Source organism: Papio anubis, chromosome 17 (genome assembly GCF_008728515.1).
Source record: "Papio anubis isolate 15944 chromosome 17, Panubis1.0, whole genome shotgun sequence".
In the NCBI taxonomy this organism is placed as follows: Eukaryota; Metazoa; Chordata; class Mammalia; order Primates; family Cercopithecidae; genus Papio; species Papio anubis.
This window is the reverse complement of record NC_044992.1, coordinates 5382453-5404494: the sequence shown is the minus strand read 5'-3', so window position 1 is coordinate 5404494 and position 22042 is coordinate 5382453. Positions and strand designations below refer to the sequence as shown.

The following is a 22042-nucleotide window of genomic DNA, read 5'->3' as shown; positions in this document are numbered from 1 at the left end:
GGACCCACTGAGAGAATGCACGTGATGAGCGGAAGCTGTTGTTGCCGCGATGGTGGCTGATGAACGCCCACCACGCTCAGCATGACGCACGGCTGCGGTTGCACCCACAGCACTCAGGCAGCATTCAGAGGGGCTCAGCTGGTGCCCGGATAGAAAGCATTCAGGGCTCTGCAGGGGCATCTGCAGCGTCTGTGAAGTGCTGCCAGAAAGGAACAGGAAAGTTTAGACATCACAGGCTGCAATTCCAGTGCACGAGGCTAGACTCTGAGGCTGGCGTTCAGAAGCACCGTTTCCACATGGATGGACTCTCACAGAGAGGACATGATTCTAATCAGCTCAAGAAACACAAAGCCCATCTATCTTCCATTGTTTAAGGAAAGAACTCATCTTGGGAGTGGGGCTGTGGAAGTGGTGAAGAGAGTAAAGCCGGAACAGATTTAAATGATAAAAAGCAATTGAACAAGAGAGCACAGAGGCCCCAGACGCCACTGGTCATCATAATTGCACGTGTGCCCTTCTCAGCAGTGGGAACGTGGGGTAAGGGTAAAACTCGTCAGGACGACAGCCTTCACCGATTACAAAACACTTCCATATCCATTGTCTCATTTAATTTTCATAAAACCCATTCAGGTTTGGCATTATTCACTCTATGTATTAGGTGAGAAGACTGGGAATCACCCACGCTGCGTAAATGACCTTCAACATGATACAGAATCTTCCATTCGCTTGTTCACTATACTATATATTTCTGTATTTCTTTTTTTTTCTTTTTTCTTTTTTTTTTTTTTTTTTGAGACGGAATCTCGCTGTGTCCCCCAAGCTAGAGTGCAATGGTGCCATCTCGGCTCACTGCAACCCCCCGGGTTCAAGCGATTCTCCCACCTCAGTCTCCCTAGTAGCTGGGACTACAGGCGCACACCACCACGCCCAGCTAATTTTTTTATTTTTTAGTAGAGATGAGGTTTCACCATGTTGGCCAGGCTGGTCTTGAACTCCTGACCTCAGGTGATCCACCCACCTCGGCCTCCCAAAGTGCTGGAATTACAGGCGTGAGCCACCATGCCCAGCCTCTGTATTTCTTTTTAAACTATCTATTGATGAATAGTATCCATACAGAAAAGCACACAAATATAAGATGGATTTTCACTAGGGGAACATACCCACATCGCAAAATAAAAGAACATTGTCAAAAACCCAGAAGCCCCCCTCCTCCCCAGCCATGCTTCTTCCCAGGCACAGCCCTCCTTCTCCCCAAAGGTCACCTGACCTCTGTCCCCATCGATTAGCTCAGTCTGTGCTTTAACACTCTGCAAACACAATCATTCCAGATGTATTCTTTTGCTCAACATCACGCTTGCCATGTGTGTTGTCATATGTGGCTGTGTATGTTGTCATAGCTGGAGTTCATTCATTCATAGCTGTTTTCATAGCTGGATCATTCATTCATGTTCATACAACCGTGTCCATTCATTCATAGCTATTTTCATAGCTAGATCATTCACTCATGCTCATACAGCCATGTTCATTCATTCATAGCTATTTTCATAGCTAGATCATTCATTCATGCTCATACAGCCATGTCCATTCATCCATAGTTGTTTTCATAGCTGGATCATTCATTCATGTTCATACAGCCATGTCCATTCATTCATAGTTGTTTTCATAGCTGGATCATTCATTCATGTTCATACAGCCATGTGTCCATTCATCCGTAGTTGTTTTCATAGCTGGATCATTCATTATGTTCATACAGCCATGTCCATTCATTCATAGTTGTTTTCATAGCTGGATCATTCATCCATGTTCATACAGACATGTTCATTCATTCCATGGCTGTATATTCCATCGTCCAAATACAACAAAATTAATGTATCATTCGAGTAAGTTGGTTATATACATCTAGCAGTGGACTTTCTGTGTCATCGTGTGTGTACACTTTGTTTAAATTTTGTGTTCCAAGTAGTTTGGAAAGTAGTGATACAGCTTTGATGAGTGGAGCAACACCAAGGTTCTTCGTTTTGAGTTGAATTGGAAAAAACGACTCCCACACACGTGGAGTGGTTTTAAGGAGCAGAGAGTTTACAGAAAGAAAGAAGGGAGAAGAAAGAAGGAAGAAGCTCCCCTGTGCAGAGACAGAGGGAGGGGGCGCCAAAGCCGAGGAAGGAGACCCCATGTGCCACAGATACTAGCCAGTTTATATAGGGAGGCTGGAGGGAGATGGGTGTCACAATTTACTGGGAGTTCAGGGGATTGGTTGCGAGTAGGCATGTCGTTCTCATAGCCTGTGAAAAAACTGGCCCTCCCACTCTAGCCTTGTAATATGCAAATGCAGGGCTCCGTGATGTTCTACACACCTGGGGATATCTGGGGGTGGCCATACTACCAGGCACATGTGGTGGCAAGGAAGAAGATGGTGGAATCCCCATGTTTGGGTGGACCCAGTTTCTAATGTCTGGTATTTGCATATTAAAAGTTACTGGCGGGTCTAGAGCCGGGCGCCTCGATAGATAAAACATCTAAGACCCGTGGCGTTGGCTGCTCGCCTGTAGTCAGCTACTCAGGACTGAAGACAGGAAATAAGCGCCAGGAGAACAGAGGCACCACGGTGAACCGGATCTCCAGCCGGGGCGACAGAAACGGGACAAGATCTAAAAAGAAAGAAAGAAGAGAAGAGAAAGAGAAGAGGAGAAGAGAAAGAAGAAGAAGAAGAAGAAAAGAAAGAAGAAAGAAAGAAAGAAGAAGGGAAAAGAAGAAGAAGAAGAAGAGACAAAATGTCGAACTGTAAAATGAAAGATTACTGGGGACCCTCCCTAATTTGCGGGGAGGTCTGAACTGTGGGTCTGTTCAGGTGGTTGTACAAATGTACACTTACACCAATGTAGAAAAGTTCCAGTTGCTCCACATCTTCAACAACACTTTATATCCTCAGTCCTTAACTTTTAGCCATTCTGGTGGATGCGTAAAGGATCTCAGCTGTGGTTTTGATTTGTAGCTCCTTGACTAAACAGGGTGAGGTCCTTTTCCAATGCTTATTGGCCATCTGGATTGCCTTATTTGTGAGGTGGCTGTCCCAGTGTTACAGTCGTTTTTTCATTGTCTTTTTTTCTGATTGATTCGTATGAGTTATTTATATATTCTGAAAATGAATCCTTTGTTGGACATATAAGCTTCAGATATGAGGGCTGAGAAGGCTTTCATTTTACCAGATGGCTAGAGAATTGTTTCAGAAAATTATACCTTTACTGTGAATGAAATTCTTCCATGTACTTGGGTCTATTTCTGGAATCTCTATTGCTTTCATCCACCTGTGTGTTTCTTCTCCAGTATTAAACTGCTTTATTGCTGAGTTTCAGATGTTTTGGTATCTTATCAGGCTGGTCCCATGTCAGTAGTTTTTTCCCTCAGAATTTGCTCAGTTATTTTTTATAGTTTTTTGTCCAGATGAACTTAGGTTTTATTTCATCAGATTCCAAAAGGAGAAAAATCCTGTGAAATTTTAATCAGAATTTCATTTCTCAGTTAAATTTGAGACCACACTCACCTCTGTTAGGTTGAATATTCCTCTCTAGAGCCAGGTCCAGAGAGTTTGAAGCAGTCTTTTCTGTATGCCTCTCAAAAGAGAGTAAAAGGGGTAATGATCTTCATAAGGGTAATGATCAGCTCAAGCTACCTACATTTTGTACACTTTTTTAGATTTTCCATAATATTGTCTAACTGGCTATTTTTAGCATACAGCAAAACTGTTGGTCTTGACTGTTAATGTTGAAATCCACCACCTCACTGAATTCTTCTATTGTTTCTACTGACAGTTTCTCAGCCTGCTCTTGGAATCAGCAAGTATATGGTCACATTATTTGTGAATCACAACACTGGACCTCCCTCCTTTTCAATATTTTTGTCTCTTGTCTAATCTCATTGACTTGTGCTGTGAGAACAATGTAAACTCCACAGTGAGGTTACCCACGAGGCCACAGAAGGAACTGTGAACATAAACCAGCAAAACTGAGAGGATAAAGGTGAGGCTTCTCAACCTCAACATGACTGACATCTTGGGCCAGATAATTTCTTATTGTCGGGGGCTGTCCTGTACATTGAGGGATATTTAGAAGCATCCTTGGCTGCTACCCACTAGATGCCAATAACACTGCCCCCAAGTTGTGAAACCATAAATGTCTCTAGACATTCCCAAATGTCTCTTGGGAGGGAAAATCACCTAGAGTTGAAAACCACTGTTCTAAGGGAAAGTAGCTGGCTCCCTTCCCCCTGAACTGATTTTGAGCAAATCACCACAGGGCATCTGTCTTCTCTGTTCTCTTCATTTCAGAGTCCCCAGGGCTATCAGCCCTTTTATCTTCACCTTTATTCCACCCCTCTTTGACCTCAGACTCAAGAAATCTAGGATTTTTCCCAGCCATCCTTTGCAGATGCTGTTCTCATCTTGCATGCCCTGAATTTAATGAGGATGCTTCTCGCCTTCCACCATGGTTTTGATTTGAGCTAAACTTTTTAAACGGTGCTAAGAAAATACCAGTATGAATCAGTTAGCCTGTTTTTAGTTGCACGTAACAGAAAACCAACTCAAATTGGCTTACAAAATAAAGATGATTTATTAGCTTGCATAAAAATAGCCCAGTGGTAGTTAAGTTTCAGGTGCAGCTTGACTGGGGCTCCAGTTTCATGTCCCTGTGACTCTCCGAGCTCCGGCCTCTTCTGCATGCTGGCTCTGTTGTCTGGCTGGCTTTCCTCTTAGAAAACGACAATGGCTGCCCTGTTCCAGACCTAACGTTTGCACACCATATAACCCAGAAAAAAAATAAGGCTTCTCTTCTTCAAAGCTTTGAAGGCAAAAAAAAAAAAAAAAAAAAATCCTGGTATTTACTCTGATTAGAACATCCTAAGACTCTTTGTTTACAACAGTCTTAGTGATTGTTTATACCAATCACTAAGAAAGAAAATATCTTGCTGAGCTATTGTCCATCTTTAACTACTCACCGTGGCAGTGGAACTCCACTAACCAACTTGGGGCTCAGAGAAGGGGTGGAGGTTGATTCAACCCAAACCTTTGTATACTTGTAACGGGGGAGGGAGGGATGACAGTGGGAAGTGCACCATCTATTCCCATTATGTAAGGTTAGTTCGTTGGTTTGTGTTAAATTAGTGGTGAATATTGAATTCAGTTACAATTCCTTTTGGCGTCCATTGAGTTGATCCTCTGGTGTTTTCCCCCTGTGATACATTAATAAAATGTATTATATTAATAGATGACATAATTTTGAATGGCCTTTAATTTGGAGGAAGAATCCCCTTGAATGTGGTGTTTTAGTCCTTTAATATGCTATGGAAATTTCTACCATCAATTTAAATGGTTCTTTATGGTGGTTGTGACATTGGTCTAAAGTTTTGTGTTTTTGTGCTAACTTTGTCAAATTTTGGTATGCTGGTTTTATAAAAAGATTTGGAAGACATCCTTACTTCTCTAGGTTCTGGAAGGGTTTAAATAGTATCAGAATCATCTGTTACTTGAACTTTTGTAAGAATTTACCTTTGAGACCATCTGGATCTGGCACTTTTGTGGAGAGGTAGCTTTTTTATAACTTTCTCAATTTCTTCCATTGTTTTTGCTCTACTTAGGCTTCCCACCTCTTATGGGGCCGATTTTGGTCATTTAGAGTTCCTAGAAAATATCTATCTCACACATTTTGTCAAATTTACTTTGACTAAATTTTTTGTTAAGTTTTCCTGTTCTATTCAATTTCTTTTGGATCTGTGGTGTTTTCTCTTGTTTGTTTCTAAAGCAGTGGATTTGAACCATCTCCAAATTATTTCTCAATTTTATTGTGTTTTCCCCCATAAACTTCTTGAATTTATTTATCTCAAATAAATTCATTCTTGGATTTATTTATCTCAAATAAATTCATTCTTGGATTTATTTATTAGCTCTATCATTTTTATTTTATAAATTAATCAATACCTGTTTTCAATTTTTTTTGCATTGATTCAGTTGATCTCTTTTAACTTTTTATATTGGATGTTTAATTCGTTTTATTTTTTTCTTGCATAATGTGGTCTGTAATATTGCAAGATCTGATTGAATAAACAAGAAATTCTAAGGCCAGGCATGGCGCCTCACACGTGTAATCCTAACACTTTCAGGAGGACAGCTTAAGGCCGGGAGTTTGAGACCAGCCTGCGCAACACAGTGAGACTCCATTTCTACAAAACATTAAAAATAAATAAAATATAAAATAAAATGAGATAAAAGATATCCTAGTTCTCAGACACCAAAGTAAGATGAGAGATGGATCACCATGCTGAGTATTTAAAGGAGGTAGCCTAGAACTAGTTAGGTGAATGATCACGATAAGGATACAACAGGATTGAATGATGAGCCTTAGAATACATTTTTGGAGGAGCATTTATTTGTAGAGAGCTATGCTTTAAGTCAGACCCCACTCTGAAGGGTGGCAAGAACAATGCAATCTTCTGACCCCAAGCTAGTGAGATGGTTAGAAGAAAGTATGGGGGTTCTATATGGTTGGGGGCACACAGAACAGGTGCCTGACCCACTCCTGAGAAAGCTCATACAGCCTGTGGCAACAAGGGTAGAGGTCTGCCCCTAGGTAGCCACAGCACTCCCATCCCATGGGCACTGAAGATGAGGGATCCTCAGGAGGCCAGGCAAAGACAAGCCTGTGCCCCAGGAACAAGACTGGCAGGAGACCAGTGGAGAAATCTCCAAAGAAATCAGGCAGGTGCTCTAAGAAAGAGTTAACTTTGACCACATTTCAGGTACAAAACTTGGGAAGTCACCTTAGGGAAGTTCTAGTCCAGAAAGAGTTTTCTGTACTACATTCTTTCTCCTTCTTTCCCTCAGCTTGAACCCAAAATGAGTAGGAAGTGGGGGTGGGAAGGGAGATGTCAGAAACACTCTTAATCACGGGTGCGGTGGCTCACGCCTGTAATCCCAGCATTTTGGGAGGCCAAGGTGGGCAGATAACCTGAGGTCAGGAGATCGAGACCATCCTGCTAACATGGTGAAACCCCATCTCTACTAAAAATACAAAAAAAAAAAAATTAGGCAGGCGTGGTGGCAAGCGCCTGTAGTCCTAGCTACTCGGGAGGCTGAGGTGGGAGAATGGCATGAACCCAGGAGGCAGAGCTTGCAATGAGCCGAGATCATGCCACTGCACTCTAGCCTGGGTGACAGAGCAAGACTCCTTCTCAAAAAAGAAAAAAAAAAAAAAGTATGTTTGTGCTCCAAAGTGATGATATCAAATTTTTTAACTACCTGAGAGTTATCAGAAAAGTAATGAGTATGCTCGTACACTAATTGGGTGTCAGAGGAAGAACAACCCAACCAAGCAAATTAAAAGGACAGTCAAAAATAAAGATGTTTTCTAATTAAATGGGTCCTGCTTTTTAACATACTGGTTACTGGGTACACGTGCTTGGTTTTTTAAGCATTTTAAGAGTAAAATTTTTCTCCAAGCTATATTTCTAAAGATCAATATATAGCATTTTCATTCTCATATATTCTTATCTTTCAGAGATTCTTCATTTTCAGTTTCATTTATTCTTTAACTCAGAAGTTAATATAAGAGAATTTTTCTTTAGTTTCTAGGTCATTGATTTGCAAGTGTTGCTATTGTCTTGATTTTGCTTTTAAGTTTTATTGTATTGAAGTCAGATGACATAAATTAGGCACTGGAGTCATAACTTATACAGGCGTTAGGTTCTAAGGATAGTGTGTGAGAAAAAGAATTATACATTCTGATTCTCTTACATTTTTCTTTGTTGCTCTTTATTTTCCCCTCCCATCTAGAAATCTTTAATATCTCCTCTCAACTCTTTGTGACATGAAATGTCACAATAGTTTGTGTTAATGTGAATCTTTTGTCATTCAGTATGCTGGTTCTTTGTGTATGTGTATCCCTTATTAATGGGGAATCTTCTTGTATTATTTCTTTTTTTTTTTTTTTTTTTTGAGACGGAGTCTCACTGTGTCTCCCAGGCTGGAGTGCAGTGGCGCGATCTCGGCTCACTGCAAGCTCCGCCCCCCGGGTTCACGCCATTCTCCCGCCTCAGCCTCCCAAGTAGCTGGGACTACAGGCGCCCGCTACCGCGCCCGGCTAGTTTTTTGTATTTTTAGTAGAGATGGGGTTTCACCATGCTAGCCAGGATAGTCTCGATCTCCTGACCTTGTGATCCACCCGCCTCGGCCTCCCAAAGTGCTGGGATTACAGGCTTGAGCCACCGCGCCCGGCCTTATTATTTCTTTCATAAGTTTCTCCTCTCCATTTTCTCTGCTCATTCTAGAACTTCTATCAGATATTGGACCCCCTGGAGTGATCTCTTAGCATTGCTATTCACTCATATTTTCCTCATTCTTCCTTTATGTTCTCCTTTCTTGGCGATTTCTTCGATTTAGCCTCCAACCCTTCTCCTAATTTGAAAAACAGAAACCCACAATTTAAAACTTCATGCCAAATAAAAGACGCCAGACACAAAAAGTCATACGTTATATGATTCCATCTATATGAGATGTCCAGAATAGGCAAATTCGTAGAGACAGAAAGTAGACCAGGGGGTGTCATGGGATGGGGAGAAATGGGGAGTAGCTGCTTAGTGGATACACAGTCTCTTTTAGAGTTTTGTTTTGGAACTAGAGAAAAGTGGTGGTTGCACAACTAAATGCCTTAAATGGTTAACTTTCTTTAATAAAAATTTCACTTTAATAAGAAAGTAAAATAAATGTTTCATAAAAGCAAGTGAAGGAGAAAAAAAGAAATCAGTAATCATGCTTTAATGTCCAAGGTCTCTTTCTCATTCTCTTAATTTTATTTTCCATGGCATTGATTTTGTGGTTTCTTTAATGAATATAGTATCCTCTGAAATACCTCTGAGGACACCCATTAAACTTTTTTATTCTCTTTTGCTGCTTGTACTACTTCACTTTAGAATTATTTTTAGATATTTATTTATTTTTATCTTATTTTTCCTGTTACAGGTTGGGTAGTTTTAAAATATGTTCACAAATCCTTTGATACTTTTCCTTTCAAGAGGGGAAGCCCAATTCCCCTCCACAGAGCATGGGGAGCTGGACTTAGTGATTTGTTTCTAGTGAATGGAGGAAGCTGGAAATGATGGTATGCAGCATCCAAGACTGGGTTGTAAAAAGTTTCCTCCTTGCTATCTCTCTTGGATCACTCAGTCTGGGGGAGTCCAGCTGCCATGTCATGAGGACACTCAAGCAGCCCTGTGGAGAGGCCCATGTAGTGAGAAACTGAAGCCTCCTGCCAACAGCCAGCAAGGATCTGAGACCTCTTTGCCTTCAGTCATGTGAATGAGCCATCTTGGAGGTGGATCCTCCTGTCTTCAGACGTGCACCTCATAAGAGGTCTTGATCCAGAACCACCTGGCTAAGCCATTCTCAATGTCTGACCCACAGAAACCGTGAGATCATAAATGCTTGTTGTTTTAAGCTGCTAAGTTTGGGGGCTAATGTGTGGCTTGGCATAACTCATACAGAGGCTTTTCTCAAATATTCGATAATGCCCTGTTTAGTTGTTTTTCAAGAAGGAGGAAATGGGAAGTTGTGAGAAGCTGTGAACACATGAGCAGGTCTTGTCTGCTTGTGGGTGTTGCTTCAGGGTGATCAGGTAGGGAGATGGCCAAAACACTGGAGATCTACAAAGGGTAGAAGGAGGAGAAAGCCTTTTCTCTGAGATCTTTCAATATACTTTTAAAAGAACACGGATAGCTGCCAGATGCTCTGTGAAGGAAAAATGAGAAAGGGACTGACTGTACAGATACTAAATTAATCCCCCTTTCAGCCTGTCTCTCATTCGGTTCACCCAGGGCTTCAGGGTCTAAAGTCTCTGTTGGTTCTAGAAGACAAATGGGCATCTCCTTCACCTGTATCCCCTCTACCCTTCCAGGCACTGCCAATGACCACGGCACTGCCAATACACTCTTCTAATGGAAAGAAATGTACTGAAGCCTCCTCTCTGCTGTTAGTAGACCTTCACCCACTGTCTTTGACATCATCAGTTACACTTTTTTTTAACTACCATTTTAGTGGATCCCTAGAGGAAGATAAGATAACATCTAGTAATTTAACCACAAGTCCCTCCCTTTAACCCCTAATCTTTGCATCAGAGTCTCACTCTGTCGCCCAGGCTAGAGTGCAGTGGTGCTATCTCGGCTTACTGCAATCTCTGCCTCCCAGGTTCAAGCAGTTCTCCTGCCTCAGCCTCCCGAGTAGCTGGGATTACAGGCATGCACCACCACGCCCGGCTAATTTTTGTATTTTTAGTAGAGACAGGGTTCCACCATGTTGGCCAGGCTGGTCTCAAACTCCTGACCTCCAGTGATCTGCCTGTCTCAGTCTCCCAAAGTGCTGGGATTATAAGGCATGAGCCACCACACCCGGCCTGCATCACTTTATTTCTAACTCATCTCTTGTATATAACTTATAGTTAATTTGTTTGCTTAACCAAATCTGAGGCTTATTTTAATAACTGTATTTGTCTCATTTGTTTTATGTGGGTAATAGATATATTTGATCTTACTGTATCCTCATTTGTGTTGCTTTAAAATCTTTCTTGGTGCTCATTTCCTACATGGATTATCTTATTTGACTGTATGGCTTCCTTCTTACGGATTAGAAAGTGCATAAAGTCTATTCTAGTCTCCTAATAGTTGCCTTTATAATTTTTTTTTTTAAGATGGAGTCAAGCTCTCTCACCCAGGCTGGAGTACAGTGGCGCAAGCTCGGCTCACTGCAACCTCCACCTCCTGGGTTCAAGCGATTCTCCTGCTTCAGCCTCACAAGTAGCTGAGATTACAGGCGCCCGCCACCACACCCGGCTAACTTTTATATTTTTAGTAGAGACGGGGTTTCACTGTGTTGGCCAGGCTGGCCTTGAACCCTGACCTCAGGTGATATATCCACCTCGGCTTCTCAAAGTGCTGGGATTACAAGCATGAGCCACTGCACCCAGCCATCTTTATAATTTTATGAGTGATATTTAATCCTGGTGTCTTAGCTGTCTTGGTGTCTTACTGTAAAACAGAGGTCTCCAAACTTTTTCTATAAGGAGCTAGATAGTAACTATTTTAGGCTTTGGAGGCCATATGGTCTCTGTCACAACTGCTCACTTGTGCTATGGTAGTATGAAAATAGTCATAGACAACACGTAAATGCATGAGGAGGCCTGTGTTCCAATAGAAATTTATTTACAAAAACAGGTGGTTTTAAAAAAGAACAGGTGGCAAGTCGAATCTGGCCCATGAGCCATCATTTGCCTACTTCTAGTCTAAAGATGAGAAACTCATCTCACATATCTTCATGGTGTTGATATCATGCAAACATTATGCAAGATGCTAACGCTGGGGAAGAAGTGAAGGGTGCATGGTGCATTTCTTTGCAACTTCCTGTGAATCTATAATTATTTCAAAACAAAACTTTCTTTAAGTTCAAGGAATTGACATAAAGAAGGCAAAACTATTTTAACAACAGCCACCTTGCCAGGCGCGGTGGCTCACGCCTGTCATCCTAGCACTTTGGGAGGCCAAGGCGGGCAGATCACCTGAGGTCGGGAGTTTGAGACCAGCCTGACCAACATGGATAAACCCCATCTCTACTAAAGATACAAATTTAGCTGGACGTGGTGGCGCCTGCCTGCAATACCAGCTACTCGGGAGGCTGAGGCAGAAGAATCGCTTGAACCCGGGAGGCAAAGGTTGTGGTGAGCTGAGATTGCGCCATTGCACTCCAGCCTGGGCAACAAGAGCAAAACTCCATCTCAAAAAAAAAAAAAAAAAGAAAAAGAAAAAGAGCCACCTTGAACAAGTGTGGAATTATGCAATGGTTATGGAAGGACAACCTTCCCCGGGGTCCAGTCCGAGGAGCCATCACCATCCTGGCTTTCTAGCATCAGAAAAAATAGCTTCTAGGGAGGCTGGAGTTTCCTTGCCCACAGCAGAACTGGTCTGATATGTCTGCAACTTGCCATAGAGAAGACTGTGCTCCAGCCATCCTGGAGTGATAGAAATCAGTTGTTGCAAGAAACTGGCTCATCCACATAGCTACAGGGCTCAGAGCTTTAGGAAGCCCTAAATAATCCCTTTATTGTATTTTTTAATTTATTATTATTATTTTTAAGAGAAACAAGGTCTTGCTCTGTCACCCAGGCTGGAGTGCAGTGGTGTGATCTTCGCTCATTGCAGCCTCGATCTCCTTGGCTCAAGGGATCCGCCTGCCTTGGCTTCCCAAAGTACTAAGATTACAACCATCAACCACCACATCTGTCCCCCTTCATTCTATAGAAGGGAGACTAGATCCACGGTTACAGAGTGAGTTGGAGGCCATGCTGAGTCTAGAGTCTAGTCTTAAAATTTTCCTGGCCTGGGCTTTGTAACCAAAACAACCATCTTATGCCATCCCAACCCCCTCTTTCCTGAAGGTCTCAGAGGCCTTAGCCTTAGTATGTACGCAGTTTACTTTAAGGTCACCTTGAGAATGCCCAAGAGCTTGGAAGCTGGGCAGGAAAGGCGAAGCAGTGTGGGCCCTGTGGTTCACATTGCAGAGCAGTCAGCACCCAGAGGCTAAGGAGCCGGAGGTATGCAGCGGCTCTGTTCAAGCTGTGGGCCCCCCATCATAATGTTCCCTAGTTCCCAACGTCGTTTGGGAGCTTTCTCTTCTATGACGGGCATCTCATGATTAAATCAAGAAATACGTACTGAGCACCCACTCCAGAGCATACACTGGGCCATGCAGGGAGGGATAAGGCAGTTTGGACAAGACAGAAAGGTCCCTGCCTCTGGGGAGCTTACAGTCCAGTGGGGTATTGGCCTCTCATGGAGCCCACCCAAAGGATACAGGACAAGCATCTTTCCTCTGGCATTGCCCAGCAAGTGAAGATGCAGAGGGAGCCCTTTGGCACCAAGCGGGCCCCTGACTCTGAGGGCACAGTCCCACGTCTCCCTGAAGGACCTCCCAGGACGGACAGGCCAGTGGCGGGGACAAGAGAGCAAGAGCTCGTGCTGGAGAAACACCCACCCACCTGAGGTCAATCCTTGCAGGACATACTGTCCCTCAGTGCTGCTGGACCCACTCCCTGGCGTCCTTACCACCTAGCCCAGCGCTCAATAGTTACTTGTTAAATAAAAGAATGAATGAGGAGATTAAGTTAACTTCCCTCAGCTTCAGTTACTTTTTTTGCAAAACGAAGAGTGTTATAGAGATCAAATGAGGAAGCCGGCTAGGAAGCTAGGAAAGATTTTGGCAGAGCTTTGTGTGTTCTGAAACACAAAGAAGTGAAACAGAATCCAGATTCCAAAGGGCTTTAAGAGGTGAGATGAAAGGCTGCTCTCAGCAAGGAGAAACATGCAAGGGAAATGCAGATTCCCGTGCTGGGGCCTGAAACTCAGCCACACAAGAATAGGCAGCTAGCAGGCCAGGCACGGTGGCTCATGTCTGTAATCCTAGCACTTTGGGAGGCCAAGGCGGGGCAGATCACGAGGTCAGGAGTTCAAGACCAGCCTGGCCAACACGGTGAAACCCCATCTCTACTAAAAATATAAAAATTAGCCAGGCGTGGTGGCAGGCACCTGTGGTCCCAGCTACTCAGGAGGCTGAGGCAGGAGAATCACTTGAACCTGGGAGGCGGAAGTTACAGTGAGCCGAGATTACGCCACTGCACTCCAGTCTGGGTGAAAGAGCGAGACTCCATCTCAAACAAAATAAAATAAAAAAATAGGCAGCTAGCAGAACAAGGCTGAGAAGAAGCCTTGGGTGGAGTGGGATGGGGTTGCAGGTGCATGCAAAGAATTTTCAGCTTGTTTGCCCAAAGACTTCGTGGAATCTTAATAACATTGACGGCGATGGTGATCACTAATCCCTCTTGAATGCTTGCTCTGTGCGAGATGCTGAGCCAAGAACTTCACATACATATCTTGTTTCATCCTCTCAGAACCCTGAATCGTTCATTCACTCGCTTATTCAATAAATATTTATTAAGAGCCCACATCCTTTACGAAGCATGGTTATAAAGACTATGAAGAAACATGAACATTTGGACACAACGTTAAATGGAGAAGGAAAACAATATTCAAATTCACAACTGAACACTGCAAAACACATGGGGAGGGGTGAGCAGCAAACGAAGGAGACAAACGCTCTTCCCTACTGGAGCTTATATTCTAGTCACAGCAAGCAGACAAAAACCGAAATGAATGAGTAACGTGTAAAGTGGTGTTAAGTGTGGGTTGCGGGATACAGGGGTGGGCATAGCCCTCTGAAATATGATAGACAAGAAAGACCTCTCTGTGAGGGTGACATTTGAGCAACACCTAAAGAAGAGTGAGGGGTGAGGGCAGAGAGTTCTAGGCAGAAGGAATAGCAAGGGCAAAAGCCGTGAGGCAGGCTTGTGTCAGGCATGATGACAGAGCAGCGAGGAGGCAGGGATGCCTGGAGAGGAGTGCAGGAGGCAGAAGCAGGAGGAGATGGAGGTGGGTTGCTGGGGGTTCTTTGAAATTATCACAAGAACTTTGGTTTCTACTCTGAATAAGGTAATGAGGAGGGGCCGGGTGTGATAGTTCACCTCTATCACTCTGGGAGGCTGAGGCGGGTGGATAACCTGAGGTCAGGAGTTCAAGACCAGCCTGGCCAACATGGTGAAACCCCAACACTACTAAAAATACAAAAAATTAGCCAGGTATGGTGGTGCATGCCTGTAATCCCAGCTACTTAGGAGGCTGAGGCAGGAGAATCCCTTGAACTCGAGAGGCAGAGGTTGCAGTGAGCTGAGATCACGCCATTACACTCCAGCCTAGGCAACAAGAGTGAAACTCAGTCAAAAAAATAAAAGATAAAAAAAAAGAAAGAAAGAAACCAGTGAGGCTCGATGGGATTTGACTTAGATTTTAACCTGGGGCTCACTCCATCTGCTGTGTTGGGAAGAAACCAAAGAATGACCTGGACGGATACAGAAAGTCCAGTTAGAAACTCTTCGCTCATCCGGGAAAGAGGTCATTGTGGTTCAGAGTGGGGTGCTGGCAGTGGGGTGATGGAAATTGGTCAGAATCTGGATCTATTGGCTACAGGACTTGCCGATGAGTTGGGGTGTAGGGCGAGAAATGGGTGGAAGCTAGTGCTCAGGCTTTCCTGTGAGCCACTGCAAGGACAGACTTCCGTCCTTTAAGGCAGGGAAGGCAGCAGGAGGAACAGGGTAGGGAAGAACATCTGGGACTCAGGCTTGGATATTCTATATCCAAGGTGCCAATTAGACTGTCAGTGGAGATGCTGGGGGGACACATGGAGTTCAGAGAACTGGGCTGGAGTCACCAGCATGCAAGAGGATTTAAAGTCATGTGACTGAGTGAGGAACGTTACCAGAAAGGGAAAGGTCCTTGCCACCCATTGAGGTCCCTAAGGGAGGAAGTAACAAAGACAAGAGGGCCAAGGACCAAGTCCTGAGGCGTGAAAATGTTTAGAGACATGACAACATAGAGGACACGGTGGGCTAAAATGGCCCCCAATGATATACATTCTATTTTCTGGAACCTGTAAATGTTACCTGATTTGGAAAAAGGGGTTTTGCAAACGTGATTAGATTAATGACTTTGAGATGGATCCTGGGTTATCTGGTTGGGTCCTAAATCCAATGACAAGTATCCTTATAAGACAGAGGCAGAGGGAGATTCAGTGGACACCAAGGAGAAGGCCATGTGGCTACGGAGGAAGGTTGGAAGGATACAGCCACAAGCCAGGGAGTGCCGGCAGCCACCAAATGCTAGAAGAGGCAAGGAGGGGATTCTCCCCTAGAGCCTGTGGTGGGAGGGCAGCTTGCCAACCCTTTGATTTTGGCCCAGTGATACTGTTTCAGACTTCTCGCCTCCGGAACTGTGAGAGAATAAATTTCTGTTAAGTCACCAAGTTCATGGTCATTTGTTTCAGCAGCCCTTAGAAACTAACACAAAGGCCATTGGTGAACATGATAAGAGCAGGTACTAAGTTCTGTCCACATTTTACAGAAGAGAAAAGCAAGTCTCAGTCAATTCCCCAAGGTCATAAAGCAGGCAAGCAGAAGGATGGGGGTTCCACCTAGACCTGCCAGGTTCTACAAGTAAGCCCACTCTTACCCGTTACCTTTTGCTGTCTCCATCAGTAGACACCCAGGACCCAGCATCAGTGAGCTGACCCTGCCCGTTCATCCAGCACTGCCCAGCCCACCCCGGGAGCATCCTGCCGTAGCTCAGCCCAGGCACTGGCTGCTGGCAACCGAGCCACGAGAAAGGTCCTTTCCTACAGTGGATGTCTAGTAGCCCTCCTAGAAAGCAACGGGCCATACGTAGCAACTGTAAATATTTACACCTTCTGATCCCAGGATGCATCTCATTGACATCTTTCTCAAAGAAGCCACACCCAAAAATGTCCATCACAGCGTTGGCGATAATAGCATAAAAGTAGAAACAAGCTCAGTACTGAACAGTATAAGCTTAAATAAATTATCATAAATGCATCAGTAGATTGAAGAGTGCACATCCTTTAAAAATAAACACTATGAGGTAACACAGAAAACAATTTCGACATGACATTTACTGCAGAAAGGGGTAAAACGTGTTCAAATTTACAGTTCAAAACTGTAAACAACATATGGAGAAAAGGACAGAAAAGAATGTACCAAAATATGCATAGTAAGTGGGTTAAAAATGGAAATTTTGACAACTTTTTCCCCGAGTTAACTAATTCTTCTATAATTATATTAGCTTTATGATTGATTTATATATATATGAGAAGGGATGCTTTTAGCTCTATAACTTCTTTGTAAGAACAAAACCAGGCTGGGCACAATGACTCACACCTGTAATCCCAGCACTTTGGGAGACTGAGGTGGGCAGATCACCTGAGGTTGGGAGTTCGAGACCAGCCTGACCAACATGGAGAAACCCTGTCCTACTAAAAATACAAAATTAGCGGGCGTGGTGGTGCATGCCTGTAATCCCAGCTACTCGGGAGGCTGAGGCAGGAGAATCGCTTGAACCCAGGAGGCGGAGGTTGTGGTGAGCCGAGATCACGCCACTGCACTCCAGCCTCGGCAACAAGAACGAAACTCCTTCTCAAAAAAAAGAAGAAGAAGAACTAAACCAGAATGATAAAGACTCATGACTACATGCCGTAAATGATTCAGGATCTGGGCGTACTAATTCTGGAGAGGAGCAGACTAAGGGGGTCTTGATTACCATTCTTCAGCACTTAACTGCTGTCATTTGTAGCAAAAATTAGCCTTACTCCGTGTACTACCAGGGAGCAGAAAGAAGACTGATAGGGAAATGTCTCTCTCTTTGTTCAGCATAAGAAAAGACTACAAGAGTAATACTTTCCAATACCTAGTAGCCTGGGCTGCCTGGAAGGTGGGGAGCACCCCTTCACAGGAGGTATTCAAGCCGAGATCAGAGCTGCAGTTCTCTGGTATCAAGGAGGTTGAAAGAAGGTGGAAGAAACCCAAAATGAAGCAGAAATAGAATGAAAGGGGTGATTGGGAACGGGTCAGAAGCCCTCACGGGCCCGAGGCCTTTCTTGCAGTTTTCTGTAGCTGGGATCACTGCTCATCCTTCATAAAGGAGACTGCATATGGGGAAATCCCCCAAGTTATAGTGCACGTCATAGAACACGGAGCCAGAGGACTCTAGAGATCATGTCGGCTACATCCCCACCACCTCTGAAGACTCGGAGACTCAGACAGGCCCAGTGTGTGCTGGGCATGGACAGCAGGTCTGTTTAGAGCTTGGCAAAGGCGTGCAGCCTCCCAGGCCACTCCTCCCTTTGCTACAGAGCCTGCCGGGGTGGCCAGACTCCCCTGCACCATGGGGCGTGTCTGTTTACCTCCAGAAATAAGGACAAAGTCAGCAAAGGCTGTGATTCCCCCCTGGAAAACAGGAACCGAAGCATCAGGGGTCAGAATACAAAGACGAAAACGATTCCAGTCTGACTTTCTCACTTGGCTCCCTGTATCTCTCTCTCTCTCTCTCTGTCTCTGTCTCTCTCTCTCTCTCTCTCACACACACACACACACACACACACACTTTTCTGGGAAGAAGTTAATGACCCCTGGGCCATTCGTTGCTCTTTCACTCTGGTGACAAAAACCACTAGTGATCATTCTGGTTTCATACAAAATTAATATTTGATTGAAGGTGATATTTGTTTGGAAATAATGAAATGTCTGTCCAAGCCCGGGCACCACATTGCCCGAGGTGAGAGCAGAATGCACCCCATTTCATATTTCATTCCAAGGAAATGCCGTCCTGTAATGAAAACAATCGTGTCTGTGTCGCCGGGCCGGAGGGAGGAAGCCGCAGTGAGGAAGGTGCCGTATTTCCCCAGGAAACACGGGGAAGAGCTGATCAGTAAAATCCATCGGACTCACAGCGTTCTTTAAAGCACTTTCTGTATGCATTTATCCCAGACTGGGGAGTGACTATGTCAGGATCTTTTTCCCAAGGACTCTGTGAAAGCAAAACAACTTTCCACCCCAATTCGCTTTCGTGAAAGGCTTTGGTTTCTTCGAATGCGTGTTTGCTGTTTATTTCAGCCTCCCAGGCGGCCAAGGGGCCGTTCAGGACAAGTTTATCATCAACAACAGGTGTCTTATGACTGCAGTGGCTCGTAGTTAGTGGAACCCCCAGCTTCTGGATGCAGGAAGTACACGAAAAATTTGCAAAGGAGGTTACTCTAGCCTTTCTGAAAGTCAAGGCCGAGAGCTGATTTCCTGTCTCTATGGAGGAGTGGAGGAAGGTGGCCCATTCCTCACTGAAGGGTGAGAATGGCCTTGGCAGAGACACTTGCTCTTTAAAAAAATGTTTTGAGGCCGGGCATGGTGGTTCACACCTGTAATCCCAACACTTTGGGAGGCCGAGACGGGTGGATCACGAGGTCAGGAGTTTAAGACCAGTCTGACCAACATGGTAAAACCCTGTCTCTACTAAAAATACAAAAATTAGCCAGGCATGGTGGCACACTCCTGTAATCCCAGCTACTCAGGAGGCTGTGGCAGGAGAATCACTTGAACCCGGGAGGCAGAGTTTGCAGGGAACTGAGATCGTGTCATTGCCCTCCAGCCTGGGTGACAGAGTGAGACTCCGTCTCAAAAAACAAAAAAACAAAGTGTTTTGAGATAATTGTAGATCCACGTATAGTTGTAAGAAATAATACAGAGAGATGTCTGCACACTTTGTCCAGTTCCCCTCATTATAACACTTCATAAAACTATACAATAGTATCACAATTAGCATTAGTCCCCCGAACTTACTCAGATTCGCCTAGTTTTGCTTCTCCTCATTTTGTCTGCATGGACTGAGTTCTATACAATGTTATCCCCTGTGTGTCTTCATGTATACAACACCGCCATCAAGATACTGAGTCATGTGTTTCCTCTCATGACCCTTCTAAAACCATCATTGATTTCCCTGCCCCACTCTCCAGCCAGATGCGGAGCTTCTGGACCGTCAGGACCATGGTATCTGCAGGTGGCATGTGGCACAAAGCCTGAAACACAGCGAGGGCCCAGTTGGTTGAGTGTCCCCTATCTGAAATGCTTGGGACCAGAAGTGGAATATTTGCATTACACTTACCCGGTTCAGCTTACTATTACACTTACTATGCAGACGTGGAATATTTGTGTCACACTTACCTTCCTTATCTGGAAGTCTGAACTCCAAAACACTCCAATGAGCAATTCTCTCAAGTGTGGGGGCTTCAGAAAGTTTCAGATTTTAGAGCATTTCTGATTTCATATTTTCAGATGAGGGATACTCAACCCGGGCTCGCTTGCTGGGTAATGAACCTCCGCTTGCTGGTCCATGCAATGGGCACATGACTTACCTCTACTGATGCTCACGCCTGGCTCCAGTGCTGGTTCGGTAACTCTGGGGGAATCCTCGAACCTCTCTGTGCATCTCTGGTCCCTCCAACCCCCTGTCTGCTCACTTGGTGGCTGAGGCCATGCAGACATCCTGCCCTCACAGCTGGTGGTGCTGCAGGAGGAACAAGGGATCTGAGTCGTGGGGAATTCAGGCCGTGGCAGCAGCTGCAACCCAGTCTAGGACCAAGGCCAGGCTTGGTCTGGAAGAGAATGCTGTTTTGTTAGCTTTGCTGGCTGACATGGCCCTCCTCCGGGTAGGACTGACCCTGTGACTCTGCCCTCATTAGCACCATGTTCCACCCTCTGAATTAACTGGGAGCTCACTGCTAAGGTCACTTCAGTACATCCTGAATCTGTGCATGGCCCGATTACACTTCCAAACGGAGGGTTTCCCTCAGAAACTAGGCCAGCGGTTCCTTTGACAGGGGCTGAGAGCCATTCATCTCTGGGTCCCTCCCAAGCCTCACACACAGGTCACATTTTTTAATCAAGTAGAGTAAGATGTCTCTCCACGCCCAGGCCGGGGGTTCATTGCAGCCAGACACAATAAAGGGAGTCGCCATGTTCTGCATCTGCAGGCTCACAAATAATTGGACCCCACAGTCAAGCCCTTTGATCTCCTATCATGTGTCAGGCACTGGGTGAAGAAGGGAGGACTTGACTGTAAATGATACCAACATAGCCCCCACTCTCATGAAGCTTACAGTCTGGAAGGGAGAGCAATAAGAATACAAGCAATGAGAACATAGGGGGAGTATAGGATGCTGTAGCATATAAAGGAAAGGCCCCCAACTCAATCTTGGCAGATCCTGGAAGGCTTCCTGGAGGAAGAGGCACCCAAGGTGAAATATAAAGGATGAGTGAGATTAGGCAGATGATGAGGTAGAGGGAGAGGGGGATAAAAGTGCTCCATAAAAAAAGGCCCAAAGAGGCCGGGTGCAGAGGCTCACACCTATAATCCCAGTACTTTGGGAGGCTGAGGCACGCAGATCATTTGAGGTCAGGAGTTTGAGACCAGCTTGATCAACACAGTGAAACCCCATCTGTACTAAAAATACAAACATTAGCTCAACATGGCAGTGGGCACCTGTAGTCCCAGCTACTCTGGAGGCTGAGGCAGGAGGATCGCTCGAACCAGGAGGCAGAGGTTGCAGTGAGCTGAGATCCGGCCACTGCACTCCAGCCTGGGCAACACAGCAAGACTCCATCTCAAAAAAAAAAAAAAAAAAAAAAAAAAGGTAGGGGCTAAAAAACAACTGATGCAAACAGGAAACTGTTTTTTGTTTTGCTTTGTTTTGTTTTTATGTCTGGCTCTCATCGGGCAGAGGGTGGCAAAAGAAGAGAGGCATGAGATTAGATCTGAGGGGCAGGCAGAACCACCGCATGGAAAGGACTTTGGATGTCATCAGAAGGACATGGAAGCTGTGGATATGTTTGAAGCCAGAGAGTGGCATGAACAGATTTCATGTTAGAACGCTCCCTCTGGCCATCGAGTAGAAAGTGAAGCACAAGGAGCCACGACTGGAAGCTGGGAGGCTGGGCTGGAGGGAGGACGTGAGGCTTGAACTAAGGTAGGGGATTTGGGGAGGAGAGAAGGGTGCGGGTTCAAAAGATACTCAGAAATAGAATTACAGGACTTGGTGATTTCTTGGATGAGTGAGAGCAAGGAAGCCAAGGATTCCAGGCTTAAAGACCAGATGCGATTCTTTTGAGAAGGGAAGTATAGATTCTGAGCAATAACGGAGTGTGTCCGTTAAGGGCCAGTAAAGAAAACAGAATTCTTACAAAGAGGAATTTAAAACAAGGAACCGGTAACAGAGGTGTTAGAAAAGCTGAAAAGGCAAATGTAGGTGAGGAAGCCCAAAGATGGGCAACTAGGGAGCCTCCACCACTGCGGGTTGGAGGGTCATGGGAGGAAATGTCTTTTCCAAATCCTGGGAGCCGGGATCCCCAGCAGGAGCCAAAACCTTGAAGGATCCTTGCAACTGAGGAGCCCCTGGGGGCTGCTGCTCAAGCTGCCTGGTGGGAGCTGAGCCCTAGAGAAGATGCAGACACGACCAAACATGCTCCAGGGATGGGGGGGGTGCAGGGGATACCCTGCCTTCCCCCTCTTC

The 22042-nt window shown here is 44.9% G+C and overlaps 1 protein-coding gene across 1 annotated transcript in view; it reads right to left on the bottom strand.

Moving 5' to 3' along the window:
* The window catches only part of WSCD1 (WSC domain containing 1), a 249732-nt gene extending 228817 nt beyond the window's left edge, over positions 1-20915 (bottom strand). The window contains exon 1 of the mRNA XM_031657316.1: positions 19889-20915. The gene's annotated coding sequence lies outside the window, so the exon portion shown is untranslated. The remainder of the gene's footprint in view (positions 1-19888) is intronic.
* Positions 20916-22042: the final 1127 nt, after the last annotated feature.